At 32.3% G+C, this 13202-nt stretch overlaps 2 protein-coding genes across 4 annotated transcripts in view; both read right to left on the bottom strand.

The window, feature by feature from the left end:
* Positions 1-13202, bottom strand: part of LOC143052378 (CD109 antigen-like) — a 160107-nt gene that overhangs the window by 25207 nt on the left and 121698 nt on the right. The gene's annotated exons all lie outside the window — the stretch shown is intronic.
* LOC143051987 (CD109 antigen-like) overlaps positions 1-13202 on the bottom strand; it is a 65582-nt gene that overhangs the window by 11827 nt on the left and 40553 nt on the right. The window lies entirely within an intron of this gene.

The following is a 13202-nucleotide window of genomic DNA, read 5'->3' as shown; positions in this document are numbered from 1 at the left end:
CGGTACGTTTTCTCAACCCAAGGTAAAGTACCAATATTGGTGTGGAAAAAGTTAGTTTAGTTTCTGCTTATTTGTGATCTTTTCTCATTTTAATCAAGAGAATAATTGAATATTTTATCAGAATGATTATGATAACAATTGAAAATGCCTAATAATACAATAAAAAAAGAAAGAGCATTAATCAAGTATCCCTCAATAGGTGGTAAATATGTCACTTGTATGTAAATGAATGGATTTTCCAGACTGTGAAATGGTTCATCTTTTAGCACTACAGGGTTCCTTAAAAGGAAAACCGTATGTGTTAATTACCAAAATTGATCTAATAACGCTAATTGGGTATAATAAAATCCAGACGTTCTAAAGAGATTAATAATATAAACATGTACAAATCATGCCAATTATACGCAAGCCAAGAATATGGCAGATAAAGACATCGGGATTATTTTTATAATTAAACATGCAGTTTGTATTCATGAAAATGTGTTAATACTTTGAACATGTTGAAAAAGGCAAATAATTTAAAAGTTTACATGCTAAAAAATTAAAGAAGAAATTAGAACAGTAGCATTGTATTTGAATGCTGTTGAGGATAAACACCATTTCATATTTAAAAGTAGAATGTACACGTTTACAAGCTTATTATATAGAAATATGTTGAAATTATATACAGTAAAAGTATTTTAAAACAATTATCTTTTGTATATAAAAACAAGCATTCTCGTTTCCTCGCTTCTCATATATAGCAGATTTAATAAATTCGATGCAAAGCAAATAATTTAACCTTTGAATTAAATATAATCTCTGTATTTCGTGTTTCAACAAGAATAAAAATGACCAACATTAATGGGGGGGGGGGGGGGGGAAATACATCAATTTCCATAAACTTCCTTCTATTATATTAATCTGATTATACAGTTATATATGAAAATATTTATTCAATTCAGAATAGATATAGAAAATCTTTGTCCTTTTTGTTTTCCAATCTTGACTTTATCCTATTTAAAGATATAATGATCTCAAGAAATATTCCCATGCAGTACATGTATTTGTTCCAATCAAAGGCTCAAAATTTTTAAAACATTTTATTATCAAGATTAACATTTAATTATTTCAAATTTATATAATGTTGTTTCTGAATGATGTAAATGTTAATCGCCAATATCGAAATCTACCTCCATTTTGTCATAAGTAACAACATATTAAAATTTGAAAACCTTTGGATGAAAGGTTCGTAGATTATCGAACGGAAACGATTGGAGCAGCCCGCCCGCTCGTCCGCAGTACATCAATAAATCAATAACGGGACTGGAAATCCCGAAAAAAAAATAGCAAGTCATAAATAAAGGTAAAATACATCCGGTTTACTGTCATCCTCATGTATATGTAGTATACTTGTTTTAAAACTGGTGTTTGTCTTTGAATCTCTTTTTGTTTTTACTAAATGTCATCAGAAGTGTGTCGGCACTGATCAGTGGCGGATCCAAAGAGGGGGGGGGGGGGGGGGTTCCGGGGGTTAGAACACAACTTTTTTGCCGATCAATGCATTTATAATTTTTTTTGGCCGCGAATGGCCATGAAATAACAACCCATTATGATATATTTGTTTGACGGCTAATGGCGTCTCATTCTGTTACGCCAGGTAAATCTTAAGTTTCATTGTAGAAAAAAGTTAAAAAAATACAGATAAATGATATCATCAGGTGAGAAAATGATATAGCTATTATAATGTTGTTTTAATTAATTTATTAATTTCAAACGCAAAATCGGTAAAACACAAAAACAAAAAAGATCCTATTTTTTTAAATTTGGTGAATAAAATGTCACACGTTCAATTTTGGCAAAAACGTTGTGAACCGTCGTTATCAAAGTAAACTATGTTTAGTTTTGCACTAGATTGTCGACAATGAAATTCTTATATAGACATGTTATTTTTCTAATCTTTTCAAAATATCTATATTGATCTCCATAGCATTCGTACTTTCCAAGAAAAAAATGTTTGAAAATTGGTGAAAAAGATGTCGCACGCATCAAATTTCTTACGGCGGCAACCTGACTTGTTTCGAATAGCCAACACAACCAGAAACGCAGTGCCATAAAAACACACAGAACAAGCGCACAACTAGTCGATTGTCGGTGCATGTATTGTTCAACTACATATATATAGAGAGACTTTTTAAACTACGAATTCATTTATTTATATTTATATATATGTTACTGATTTTTATACGACCGCAAAATTTGAAAAAATTTTCGTCGTATATTGCTATCACGTTGGCGTCGTCGTCGTCGTCGTCGGCGGCGTCGTCGTCGTCGTCGTCGTCCGAATACTTTTAGTTTTCGCACTCTAACTTTAGTAAAAGTGAATAGAAATCTATGAAATTTTAACACAAGGTTTATGACCACAAAAGGAAGGTTGGGATTGATTTTGGGAGTTTTGGTCCCAACATTTTAGGAATAAGGGGCCAAAAAGGGCCCAAATAAGCATTTTCTTGGTTTTCGCACTATAACTTTAGTTTAAGTTAATAGAAATCTATGAAATTTTGACACAAGGTTTATGACCACAAAAGAAAGATTGGGATTGATTTTGGGAGTTTTGGTTCCAACAGTTTAGGAATTAGGGTCCAAAAAAGGGCCCAAATAAGCATTATTCTTGGTTTTCGCACAATAACTTTAGTTTAAGTAAATAGAAATCTATGAAATTTAAACACAAGGTTTATGACCATAAAAGGAAGGTTGGTATTGATTTTGGGAGTTTTGGTCCCAACAGTTTAGGAATAAAGGGCCCAAAGGGACCAAATTAAACTTTGTTTGATTTCATCAAAAATTGAATAATTGGGGTTCTTTGGTATGCCGAATCTAACTGTGTATGCAGATTCTTAATTTTTGGTCCCGTTTTCAAATTGGTCTACATTAAGGTCCAAAGGGTCCAAAATTAAACTTAGTTTGATTTTAACAAAAATTGAATCCTGGGGGTTGTTTGATATGCTGAATTTAGAAATGTACTTAGATTTTTAAACACAAGTTTTATGACCATAAAAGGAAGGTTGGTATTGATTTTGGGAGTTTTGGTCCCAACAGTTTAGGAATAAAGGGCCCAAAGGATACGAATTAAACTTTGTTTGATTTCATCAAAAATTGAATAAATGGGTTCTTTGATATGCCGAATCTAACTGTGTATGTAGATTCTTAATTTTTGGTCCAGTTTTCAAATTGGTCTACATTAAGGTCCAAAGGGTCCAAAATTAAACTAAGTTTGATTTTAACAAAAATTAAATTCTTGGGCTTATTTGATATGCTTTATCTAAATATGTACTTTGATTTTTGATTATGGGCCCAGTTTTCAAGTTGGTCCAAATCAGGATTCCATATCAAGTATTGTGCAATAGCAAGAAATTTTCAATTGCACAGTATTGCACAATAGCAAGAAATATCTAATTGCACAATATTGTGCAATAGCAATTAATTTTCAATTTGAGTTATCTTTCTTTGTATAGAATAGAAGTTGATAATATATGTTGGAAATTTGCCAGACATGACTATGATGTCATTTTCTATTTTTATTTGCCAATAACTTTATGTAAATAACTTCATTGGAAATTTGCCAATATAAAATGTTGCTGATGAAGCTTTTTTTCCTTATCTTATCTAAAATGTTTTTAGATAATGTATGTTGGACATTTGCCAGACATGACTATGATGTCATTTTCTATTTTTATTTGCCAATAACTTTATGTAAATAACTTCATTGGAAATTTGCCAATATAAAATGTTGCTGATGAAGTTTTTTTTATTGTTTTATACAATAAACAATGTATATTCACTTTTACTACCAACCAATCTTTACCATTCAGTGATACATGTAACAAGCACTTTACTTTACATTTTAATATTTTATGATGTATTTAAAAGAGTAGTTATTGTTGCAAACTCCATTAGAAATTTGAATTGATATCAGTTTTGGAAAAAGGGAAACGGGGATGTGAAAAAAAAGGGGGGGGGTTTAAATTTTTCTCATTTCAGATTTCATAAATAAAAAGAAAATTTCTTCAAACATTTTTTTGAGAGGATTAATATTCAACAGCATAGTGAATTGCTCAAAGGCAAAAAAAATATTTTAAGTTCATTAGACCACATTCATTCTGTGTCAGAAACCTATGCTGTGTCAACTATTTAATTTTAGATTTAAAAAGTTTGAAGAAGAAATCTTTAATTGATTTGTAAAATCTTGACATTTGTTTTGTGTAAAAAAAAACCATGTAATGTCAAAAATTTGATCACAATCCAAATTCAGAGCTGTATCACGCTTGAATGTTTTGTCCATACTTGCCCCAACTGTTCAGGGTTCGACTTCTGCGGTCGTATAAAGCTGCGCCCTGCGGAGCACCTGGTTTTGGATTCTTTTTGTTATTCCGTGATATTGATAAGTATTGCTCTCAACCCGGAACAGATTGCATGTTTTATTTCTACTCGCAAATTTTAAATTAAGTGCAGAACTTGCAAAGGTTTTAAAACGAGTAAAACTTCGGAGCGTAATTGTACCAGCATTTCTTTTGCTTTTCCATCTTATAGCACTAAAGAGGCTTCTTTAAAATTTACGGACAAAATATGTTTCGGATGATGCTGCCAATTCATTAATGAACGGATATATTACTGTGAAAACTACAAAAAAAAACTTGTAAAGAAAAGTTTGAACTTCAACAAACTTATTTTCAGCGCAACGAGGTATTTTTGTGTCCGTTATTTTTCGACATAGAGGTAGACGGAGTAGAAAGTTTGCCAGATATTTCATGTATTATCACTTTATATTATCGGTTCAGTATAAGTCACGAAATTGTTTTTGAATGTTAGTAAACCGACATTTGTTTCAAACGCGGATATGAAATTTTCGTGAATGGAACCTTAGGACGCAGCCGGGGGCTTTTTAAAGAATCAAGTAGACATAGATTTTTTTTCGGGGGAACGAAATAATACAATCTGCGGCAGATCTTTTTAAATATTGCGGGAAACATTTGAACGACACTTAAGTTACTGTATTGTAAGCGCCAAATATTTAGATATGATGAGAGTATAGATCGTGACACAATATCTTTAAAATCGTTCCTATATTAAAAGTCTCTAGTATCAAGTTATTTTCATCTTTGGACGATGCTTAATTGACAATTAGGTACCTGTCATGTTATTCTTGTGAAAACTATTTGGTTGGTTCTTACAAAGACTGCATAAATAATTCCATTTGAAGTATAAGGCAACCATACCCACAGTTGTCGGGAAAAACTGAAGCCGCAATTGGGGTCCCGCAGAAGATGTGGTATGATTGCCGATGAGACAATTAACTCTCCACAAGAGACCAACATAACACAGAAATTAACAACTATATAGGTCACCGTGCGGCCTTCAACAATGAGTAAAGCCCATACCGCATAGTCAGCTATAAAAGGCCCCACAAAGACAATGTAAAACAAACGGGAAAACTAAGAGCCGTATTTATTTTAAAATGAATGAAAAACAAATATGTAACACATCAACAAAAGACAACCACTGAATTACGGGCTCCTAACTTGGGACAGGCACATACATAAATAATGTGGCGGAGTTAAAATGTTAGCGGGATCCCAACTATAAATATATACATGTAGTCTACAGCACTAGACAAAATATCTGTTTCATTCCGATGTAACTCGTTTCAAAGTAAAAATGTGTTAAAAAAAAATAGAAATCGGGAGATATTCCATTCAGTATCGTGTTATCTTGATATTAGTACACAGCTGTGGAATACAAAGAAAAATTGACCACTTGCAGGGGAACACGAAACTGCATTGAAAATGAAAAAAATAAAAAATAGAAAAGAAAAAGATAGGCTAACAATTTAAGAATAAAGAATAGTGGGCTTCTAGAATATAAAGAATAGAGAATAATGTGCAAAATTTGTATAGAATAAAGAAAACATGACGTAAATAATATTAAGAATTAAAGAACACCCACCTCCCTCCTTTTCTAGACCCTCTTTTATCCTATGACTCTTTAAAGAAAGAATCGCCGTAATTCATAGGAACAAATAGATATGGAATATATTATTTTCTCTAGCACTTTTCATTTCTGTACTTTTGTCTTTGTGTTGTTAACATTCAAACTTATTTTTTGTGTAAATGGTTAATGAAACTTGGTTGATAAAAACGAAGCACTCAGTCTGTCATAAATTAGTTTTGGCACAATCTTAGTGCTAAAGATTATTCTTATCTGCTAAGAGTGTATCTAGTAGCAATCTTAGAAGGATTGACAGCCCTTAAACTCATGTTGCGCTTGCAACCCTTAGAGTACTCTTTATCCTTCTCGGAACGCTCGGTTAATTTTTATTTGATCTATTTGAATCGTCTTTGAATTCTCATAGCATATGATGTGTGTCAACATTTTTTTTTTTACTGAAAAATTGTAATAGTGGTCAGGGGCATCCCAATATTTATCTTAGTTGATGAAAATAGCAACTGCATTTTTTTTTCGAGCGCACAACTGTTGTCCTAACAAACTACACCATAAGTTCACCAAACTTAACAAGCTGATGCATCACAGGAAAGCAGTATTTTACAGCCCCCCCCCCCCCCCCCCCCCCCCCTCAAAGAAAAAAAAAAAACACACACACACAAAATTACCATTAAAAAAACACTATTGCTAGTACAAATGTATCTGGACAATGACATGCGACCCCCAATGCTAGTTAACACGGGTGCAGTACTAGTCCATAACTTATGTGCATTGATTATAAGTAGATACAATCGTGAAATGAGTGTGCGTCTTTTGCCAAAAGCAATTCACATTAACATTTCTTTTTACAATTGAACACACTATATTTTGGTAGCATTCTTTACAGTGACTTTTAATTTATGAACACTTTGAATAGTTATTTGAATATATATAGGCATTGGCATCGATAGATTCTGCCAGATTTGCAACTTGCATAATTAACTAATTAAAAATTATAGTAATTAAATTCTAAAGGTCACGCTTGGTACCCAAAGAACTACAGCTTCAATAGATACACCTCTAAATTGAAGTTCAACCTGCATACATGTAGGTATTACAACATCGTGAACGGAAGAGTTGTACGTAAAAAAAGATGTTGTATGATAGCCAATGGGACGAATACTTATATCCGCCAGGTACCAAAGCATGATGCAAGTTAAAGATTGAAAATCAGAAATGTGCCTTGATATATTCATAGACACAGAGGCTTGTCACTTTTTTTGTTTTATCTTTTTATTGGAAAATATTCTTTAATATATCAACTTATTTAAAGTTTTAAACATTTATCAATGCGATTTAACTATAACGATAGTTTATGTATTTTGCCCCTCTTTCCTTTTTTCCCGCCTGCATGGAAAGCAAGTACAATGATATATGTTTCCACTGTTAAAGGACAAATAAGACATGTAGTTATTTTAAGACTTTGCGTAAAATATGTCTAAGAAAGAAGTGCAAGATATTGCTTTGTTCAAACACGAATCATATACATTTCCGCTAAAACTATAAGTCTAGACTTCGTCTTGTTGTACAGGGTACAATTGCCTTATATCTTTTAAAGATATGTTTTCCATGGTTTTTTTTGTAAGATAGGTTTTTGTACCTTCTGTTTGAGTAAGTTACATGTACTTGTATTATGACTGTCATTTGTTTTTTGTGTTGTGTGTACAGTTTATGTTCTGTAGACCTGTAAGTTTTTGAGATGCTGATCCAAGCCTAAAAGATGTTTTATATACTTTTCTTTTGTTTGAAATTTGCCAGAGAGAGATTCAAAAGATTGAAGAGTAATTGTTATATGTATTTGTCGTTTACAAATCTTCTTGAATTATGTTCAAACAAAATGACTTTGTCACATCGATTCTTGTTTCAATGTTATTTCAATTAAAAAGTATGCAAAGTATGTTAAATGTAATTATTGCAGAAAAAATAAAAAATAAAAAAAAATAAAAACTTATTTGATCATGACAGAAAAAATACGATTCCTGTCAAAGTACATATGGGAGCTGTAAAATTTTAGGATGGAATAGGCGATAAATGAGATATCGAATGACTGATAGTTCGATAACTTATTTTAGTTTTGCGTATTTAAAAACAACACAATCAAATGACAACGGGAGCATTGTTTTAAGACAATGTATGATGTTATTAATCATAAAGAAATGATAATTGTTTGTGCCTTATATTGATGGGTATTGATACTAGCGGTGGTCTTCTATTGATCTTTTCGGACCAGATCTTTCTGTAAAAGGTGATAATTGTCATATTTAACTGCTGATAAACCCCCGTTGATCGGAGGAAGGGCGACATCTCGTCGATGGAATGATATTATCTATCGATTTTGTTTGATTTCATTGGTAAATTGTGTGTCAATTATGACACGTGACTCACTGGTTCTTTGTTTGTAGTGTTTAACTTTCATTCTCACACACAAGAAAGTTTTTGCAGAGAGAGCTTCATGAAGCACACGGAGTTCAACATCTCGTGACTGGACTTAACGGATAAGGAAAACTAATATTACAAAACTGAAATATTCGTCAATAGATTTAACGTTTAAGTATGTGTGCAAACTAGCCGATTCTTAAAAAACATTCTCTCAAGATGTGTTTTGTGTCAAATATTATGTGACAACTAATCTACCGATGAAGGAATATTTCTATTTCAGAAACTTGGACTTTTTATAAAAACTTGATAAATCGATCGATAACCTTCCGAATGGTACCGATTTAAATTCAAAATGAGGCCGCATATCTAAAATTGTTCAGGCTTATTTTGTATATATGTATTATAACTACCAGTAACCAGAGACATATATATATATATATATATACATATAGTACAACTCGTCTTAAACATCAACCCAACAATGTTAGATCTGTAAATTTGCTTTCGCAATTTCAGACGTACTTATATATATATAATATATATGTCTCTGCAGTAACATATATAATACATATTGTAGTATATGTCTTTAAACAAAATTATATGTTTTATAAACAGAGTGAATTATGACTCGTGCAATTCCAGAAGTTTCAAAGCGATACTCGAAGGAAACGATCGTTTTATGCGAATGAACCATCATAATAACTTACCGAGAAACAAGATTTTGATGGATAAAGAACTTTACGCAGTACACCAAACAGAGCTCGAGAAGAGATCAATAACCGATTATGTAGAACCGACTTTTTTTTATTTTTTTATTAAAACGAAATTATTAAAATACATGTATAATAAATGATATTACCAATATGCCAAAACCAATCCCAAAGCAGCTATATTTGTCATATTATAGCTTGACCACTAAAGCTATGGAAATATTTGTCAATATATTCTGCACCTTTCAAATATAGTAGCAAATTAAAAGCAAATATATCTAGTTACCATACATTTCTAGCTGTCTGAAATATCTTTCTTTATCATTTCTTTGCATATGTATTCAAAGTTACATATGCCCAATATATTTACACATACATTTCTAGCTGTCTGAAATATCTTTCTTTATCATTTCTTTGCATATGTATTTAAAGTTACATATGCCCAATATATTTACACATACATTTCTAGCTGTCTGAAATATCTTTCTTTATCATTTCTTTGCATATGTATTTAAAGTTACATATGCCCAATATATTTACACATGTCATTGATATTATCATTTGACCACATTTCTCAGTTAAACAAATTGTCTGCAAATCCATGTATTTACCATACATTTCGAATTATGTTCAAAGGCTTTTGATATGTTCTGATTTGACATACATTTCAGCCGACAATAAAGACTAACAAAATTATTTCTTTACAATACATTTGACAGGTCTCTGTAGATTAAAGGAAATGATGCTTTACACCCCCCTATAAAGTTCTCGTTTTGAATTGGTTTACATACCAGGAAAATGTAGATGCACCTTACACTTTATAACCCATATAAAATCATTTGAATGATGATGCTTTGCTACCTAGACAAAGAAACACATTTGCGGATAAATTTACATCATAGAAAAATACATGACAAAGGTTTCCATTTGCAGAGGTATACAAATACATAAGTTTGCAAAAGTTTTGCGACGGTCATAAATATATATAAATTCTTAACTGCAAAATGGTTTGATTAGGTGTTAATATTTTTTATAAACCGCGGTCTCTCATAACCGCCCATAGGAGGGTATAGCACAAGAAATATTAATATTTACAACATGTAAAGACAAGATAAACTAAATGCAGCGGTTTATAAATATATGTAAATGTCGGTCTCTGAATACATTTACATAACATTTGCATACCTCTTCAAATCCGGGATTTCGTGTAGTGTATGGCAAAATCAAAAGCTCAAACACATCCAACAAACGGATAACAACTCATATTACTGACTTGATACAGGAATTTTCTTATGTAGAAAATGGTGTAGCAAATATAAAAAAGAAGATGTGGTATGATTGCCAATGAAAAAACTCTCAAAAAGAGACCAAAATGGCTTAGAAATTAACAACTATAGGTCAACGTACGGCCTTGGTTGTTGTATTTGGCAAAACTTTAAGGAATTTTGGTCTTCAATGCTCTTCAACTTCGTACTTTTATTTGGCCTTTTCAACTTTTTTGGATTCGAGCGTCACTGATGAGTCTTTTGTAGACGAAACGCGCGTCTGGCGTATATACTAAATTCAGTCCTGGTATCTATGATGAGTTTATTTTCAACAATGAACAAAGCCCATAGCAAATCCGGTGCTAGAGTAAGTTAGACCTCTCGCTTGTATGACAACATGTTGTCGACATAATGTCAAAAATAGGTGAAAGCCAAGGTATCTTTTTGAAAGGCGTACTCTGGCATATAAGGGTTTACTTTTACAAACTGTTACTTGGATGAAGAGTTTTCTCATTGGTACTTATACCAAATATTCTTTTATCTATCTGCAAATTGTTGTCGCTATATACAACGTTTTAGTGTACGGACTGAAGGAATACATGGTGTTTATGTTCTCTATTTTAATACAATTACATTCTTGTCTGTTAAAAGATTGCAAGATTTAAGTTCAGACTATATAAGTAAACATTGAAATAGGAATGTCAAAAGTTAATTTATTTCAGCTGTAAACGAAAGATAGGAGAAAATGTTGTCGTCTTTTATGCTGCATGCAGCGGAAACGTTATGTATTTGGTACGTATGTGTTTCATCAGATATGTTATTATGTACTATGTAGGTATGTTGTGTTTAATACCACTGTGATCACTGATCATAACAATAAAATGCACATCGGTCTCGTACTTCTTTTTTAACTGAGATTGTCGGTGCGTATTACTATGTGTTTCTTTATTCTACTTTGGCTAGAGGTCTAGGGGAGGATTGAGATCTCCCAAAACACCACTGCATGTGTGCGCCTGTCAGTAAGGCAAGTCAGGTCATTCTTGCCTTTGTTAGTCTTGTAGTTTTTTTTTATTATAGTTTATATAAAAAAAATGTTGGTAGGTATGACATCCATGTTCACTGAACTATTAAAAAAAATATGTAGTAAAATTGCCAATGAGAAAAGTCACTAAAAGAGACCAAATTGACACAGACATTAACAACCGTACTTTTATTTTGAGCCATATTAGTACCACATCTGGTTGCTGGATTTTCTCGCTGCGTTGAAGACAAATTGCTGACCTTCGGCTGTTCTCTGTTCCGTTGTCGGGTTGTTGTCTCTTTGACATATTCCCCATTTCCATTCTCAATCTTATTTCCTCTTACTGTCCGAAATTCATAATGGCAGCAATGAGCATCACAAACAGTCATGATTTATCGAGTTTGAATGGCGTCGTTAGTGCTAGTAAATATTGGTCCAGGTTGTTGATTTGTATACCTTCGTTTGTTTTGTTAATCCAGCTATTTGTTTTTAATACAATTTTAAAAATACACATGTATGGAGAAGTAATATAATTAGCCTTAGCGCCTTTTAATGAGAACAATAAATTCTGCATGGTCCTTTGGTAGTCAATATGTCCATTCTAAGTACCTATGGAAATTTAAATGCAGATATAATGCAAAGAATGTCTGCATAGGTTGCTCAGCGGTATACTACTGTTGCCTTTATTTATTGCTCAACACACTTGCTCAATATAACGGAATTACAAACAACTGTCATATAGGGGAAAAGGTGGGGGGATTTATTAACTTCGGAAAATTCCTTAAGGTTCATGTGGACCCTATGGCTAAAATGGCCGTATTTTCACCTCAACATTTATTCTGAGTACAGACAAACCTGCGCATCTGTAAATTTTTTCAAGCATAGCATGCCCTAGATAAATGGATTTTAAATATGTCTTATGTTAAAGAAAAATAAAAACTTACCAGGATTTTGCCGTGCACTTTTTTTCATTCCTCCAGAAGATGCCAAAATAAACTAAGTTGGGAAACAGGTTTGAGAACTTCCCCACAGGTAAAAATTAAAGTGAGCATTTTTGATTAACATGGACATTAGATGGACAATAGATACCTGACAATAAACTGTGTACCTGAGTGGACCATATCAAGATAAATTCAACTGTTTGTCAATTTTATCATCTTCTGCAGAGACGATAAGTGTATGGCAAAATCCAGTTAAGTTATGAATTTTCTCAATCGTATAATGCATTTAAATTCTAATTATCTAGGGCATGCTATGCCTTAAAACTTTTCTAGATGCACAGGTTTGCCTGTACTCAGAGAAATTTTTTAGGTGAAAATACGGCCATTTTAGCCATAGGGTCCACATGAACCTTAAGTTTTTTTTTTTTATATCGGAATCTGATATTGAAGCATTGTATAATTATTAATATTAGTACCTCATATAGTTTAAGACGATTTTATGACATAATCTATAATAAGAACCTTTGGGTCTCAATAGTCACAATAATGCCTTAATGATCATAATGTCAAGTTGTCTAATACTAATATTGAAGTCTTGAACCTTATCATAGCTGGAATTACGGGACAGTAGTTTATTTCATTGTTTGTACGCAAAACTTCAAAAAAAAAACCAGTGTGACGTTGTATGTCGGTGTTTATTTTTGTAACGTTTGTTCGGCAACTTCAGCGGTTTGAAGTACGCATATTATCCAGAATGCATTATAATCTAAAACGGAGGAATTAAAACGGAGTCTGCCACTCTTTCAAGCGTCAATGAACGGTTTGAACAGTTTTGTGTAAGTCTTTCGAGTATAAGTACTTCGAAGAG

This window comes from Mytilus galloprovincialis, chromosome 11, assembly GCF_965363235.1.
Source record: "Mytilus galloprovincialis chromosome 11, xbMytGall1.hap1.1, whole genome shotgun sequence".
NCBI lineage: Eukaryota > Metazoa > Mollusca > Bivalvia > Mytilida > Mytilidae > Mytilus > Mytilus galloprovincialis.
Note: the sequence above shows the minus strand (reverse complement) of the source record. Positions and strands in the feature narration are given on the sequence as shown.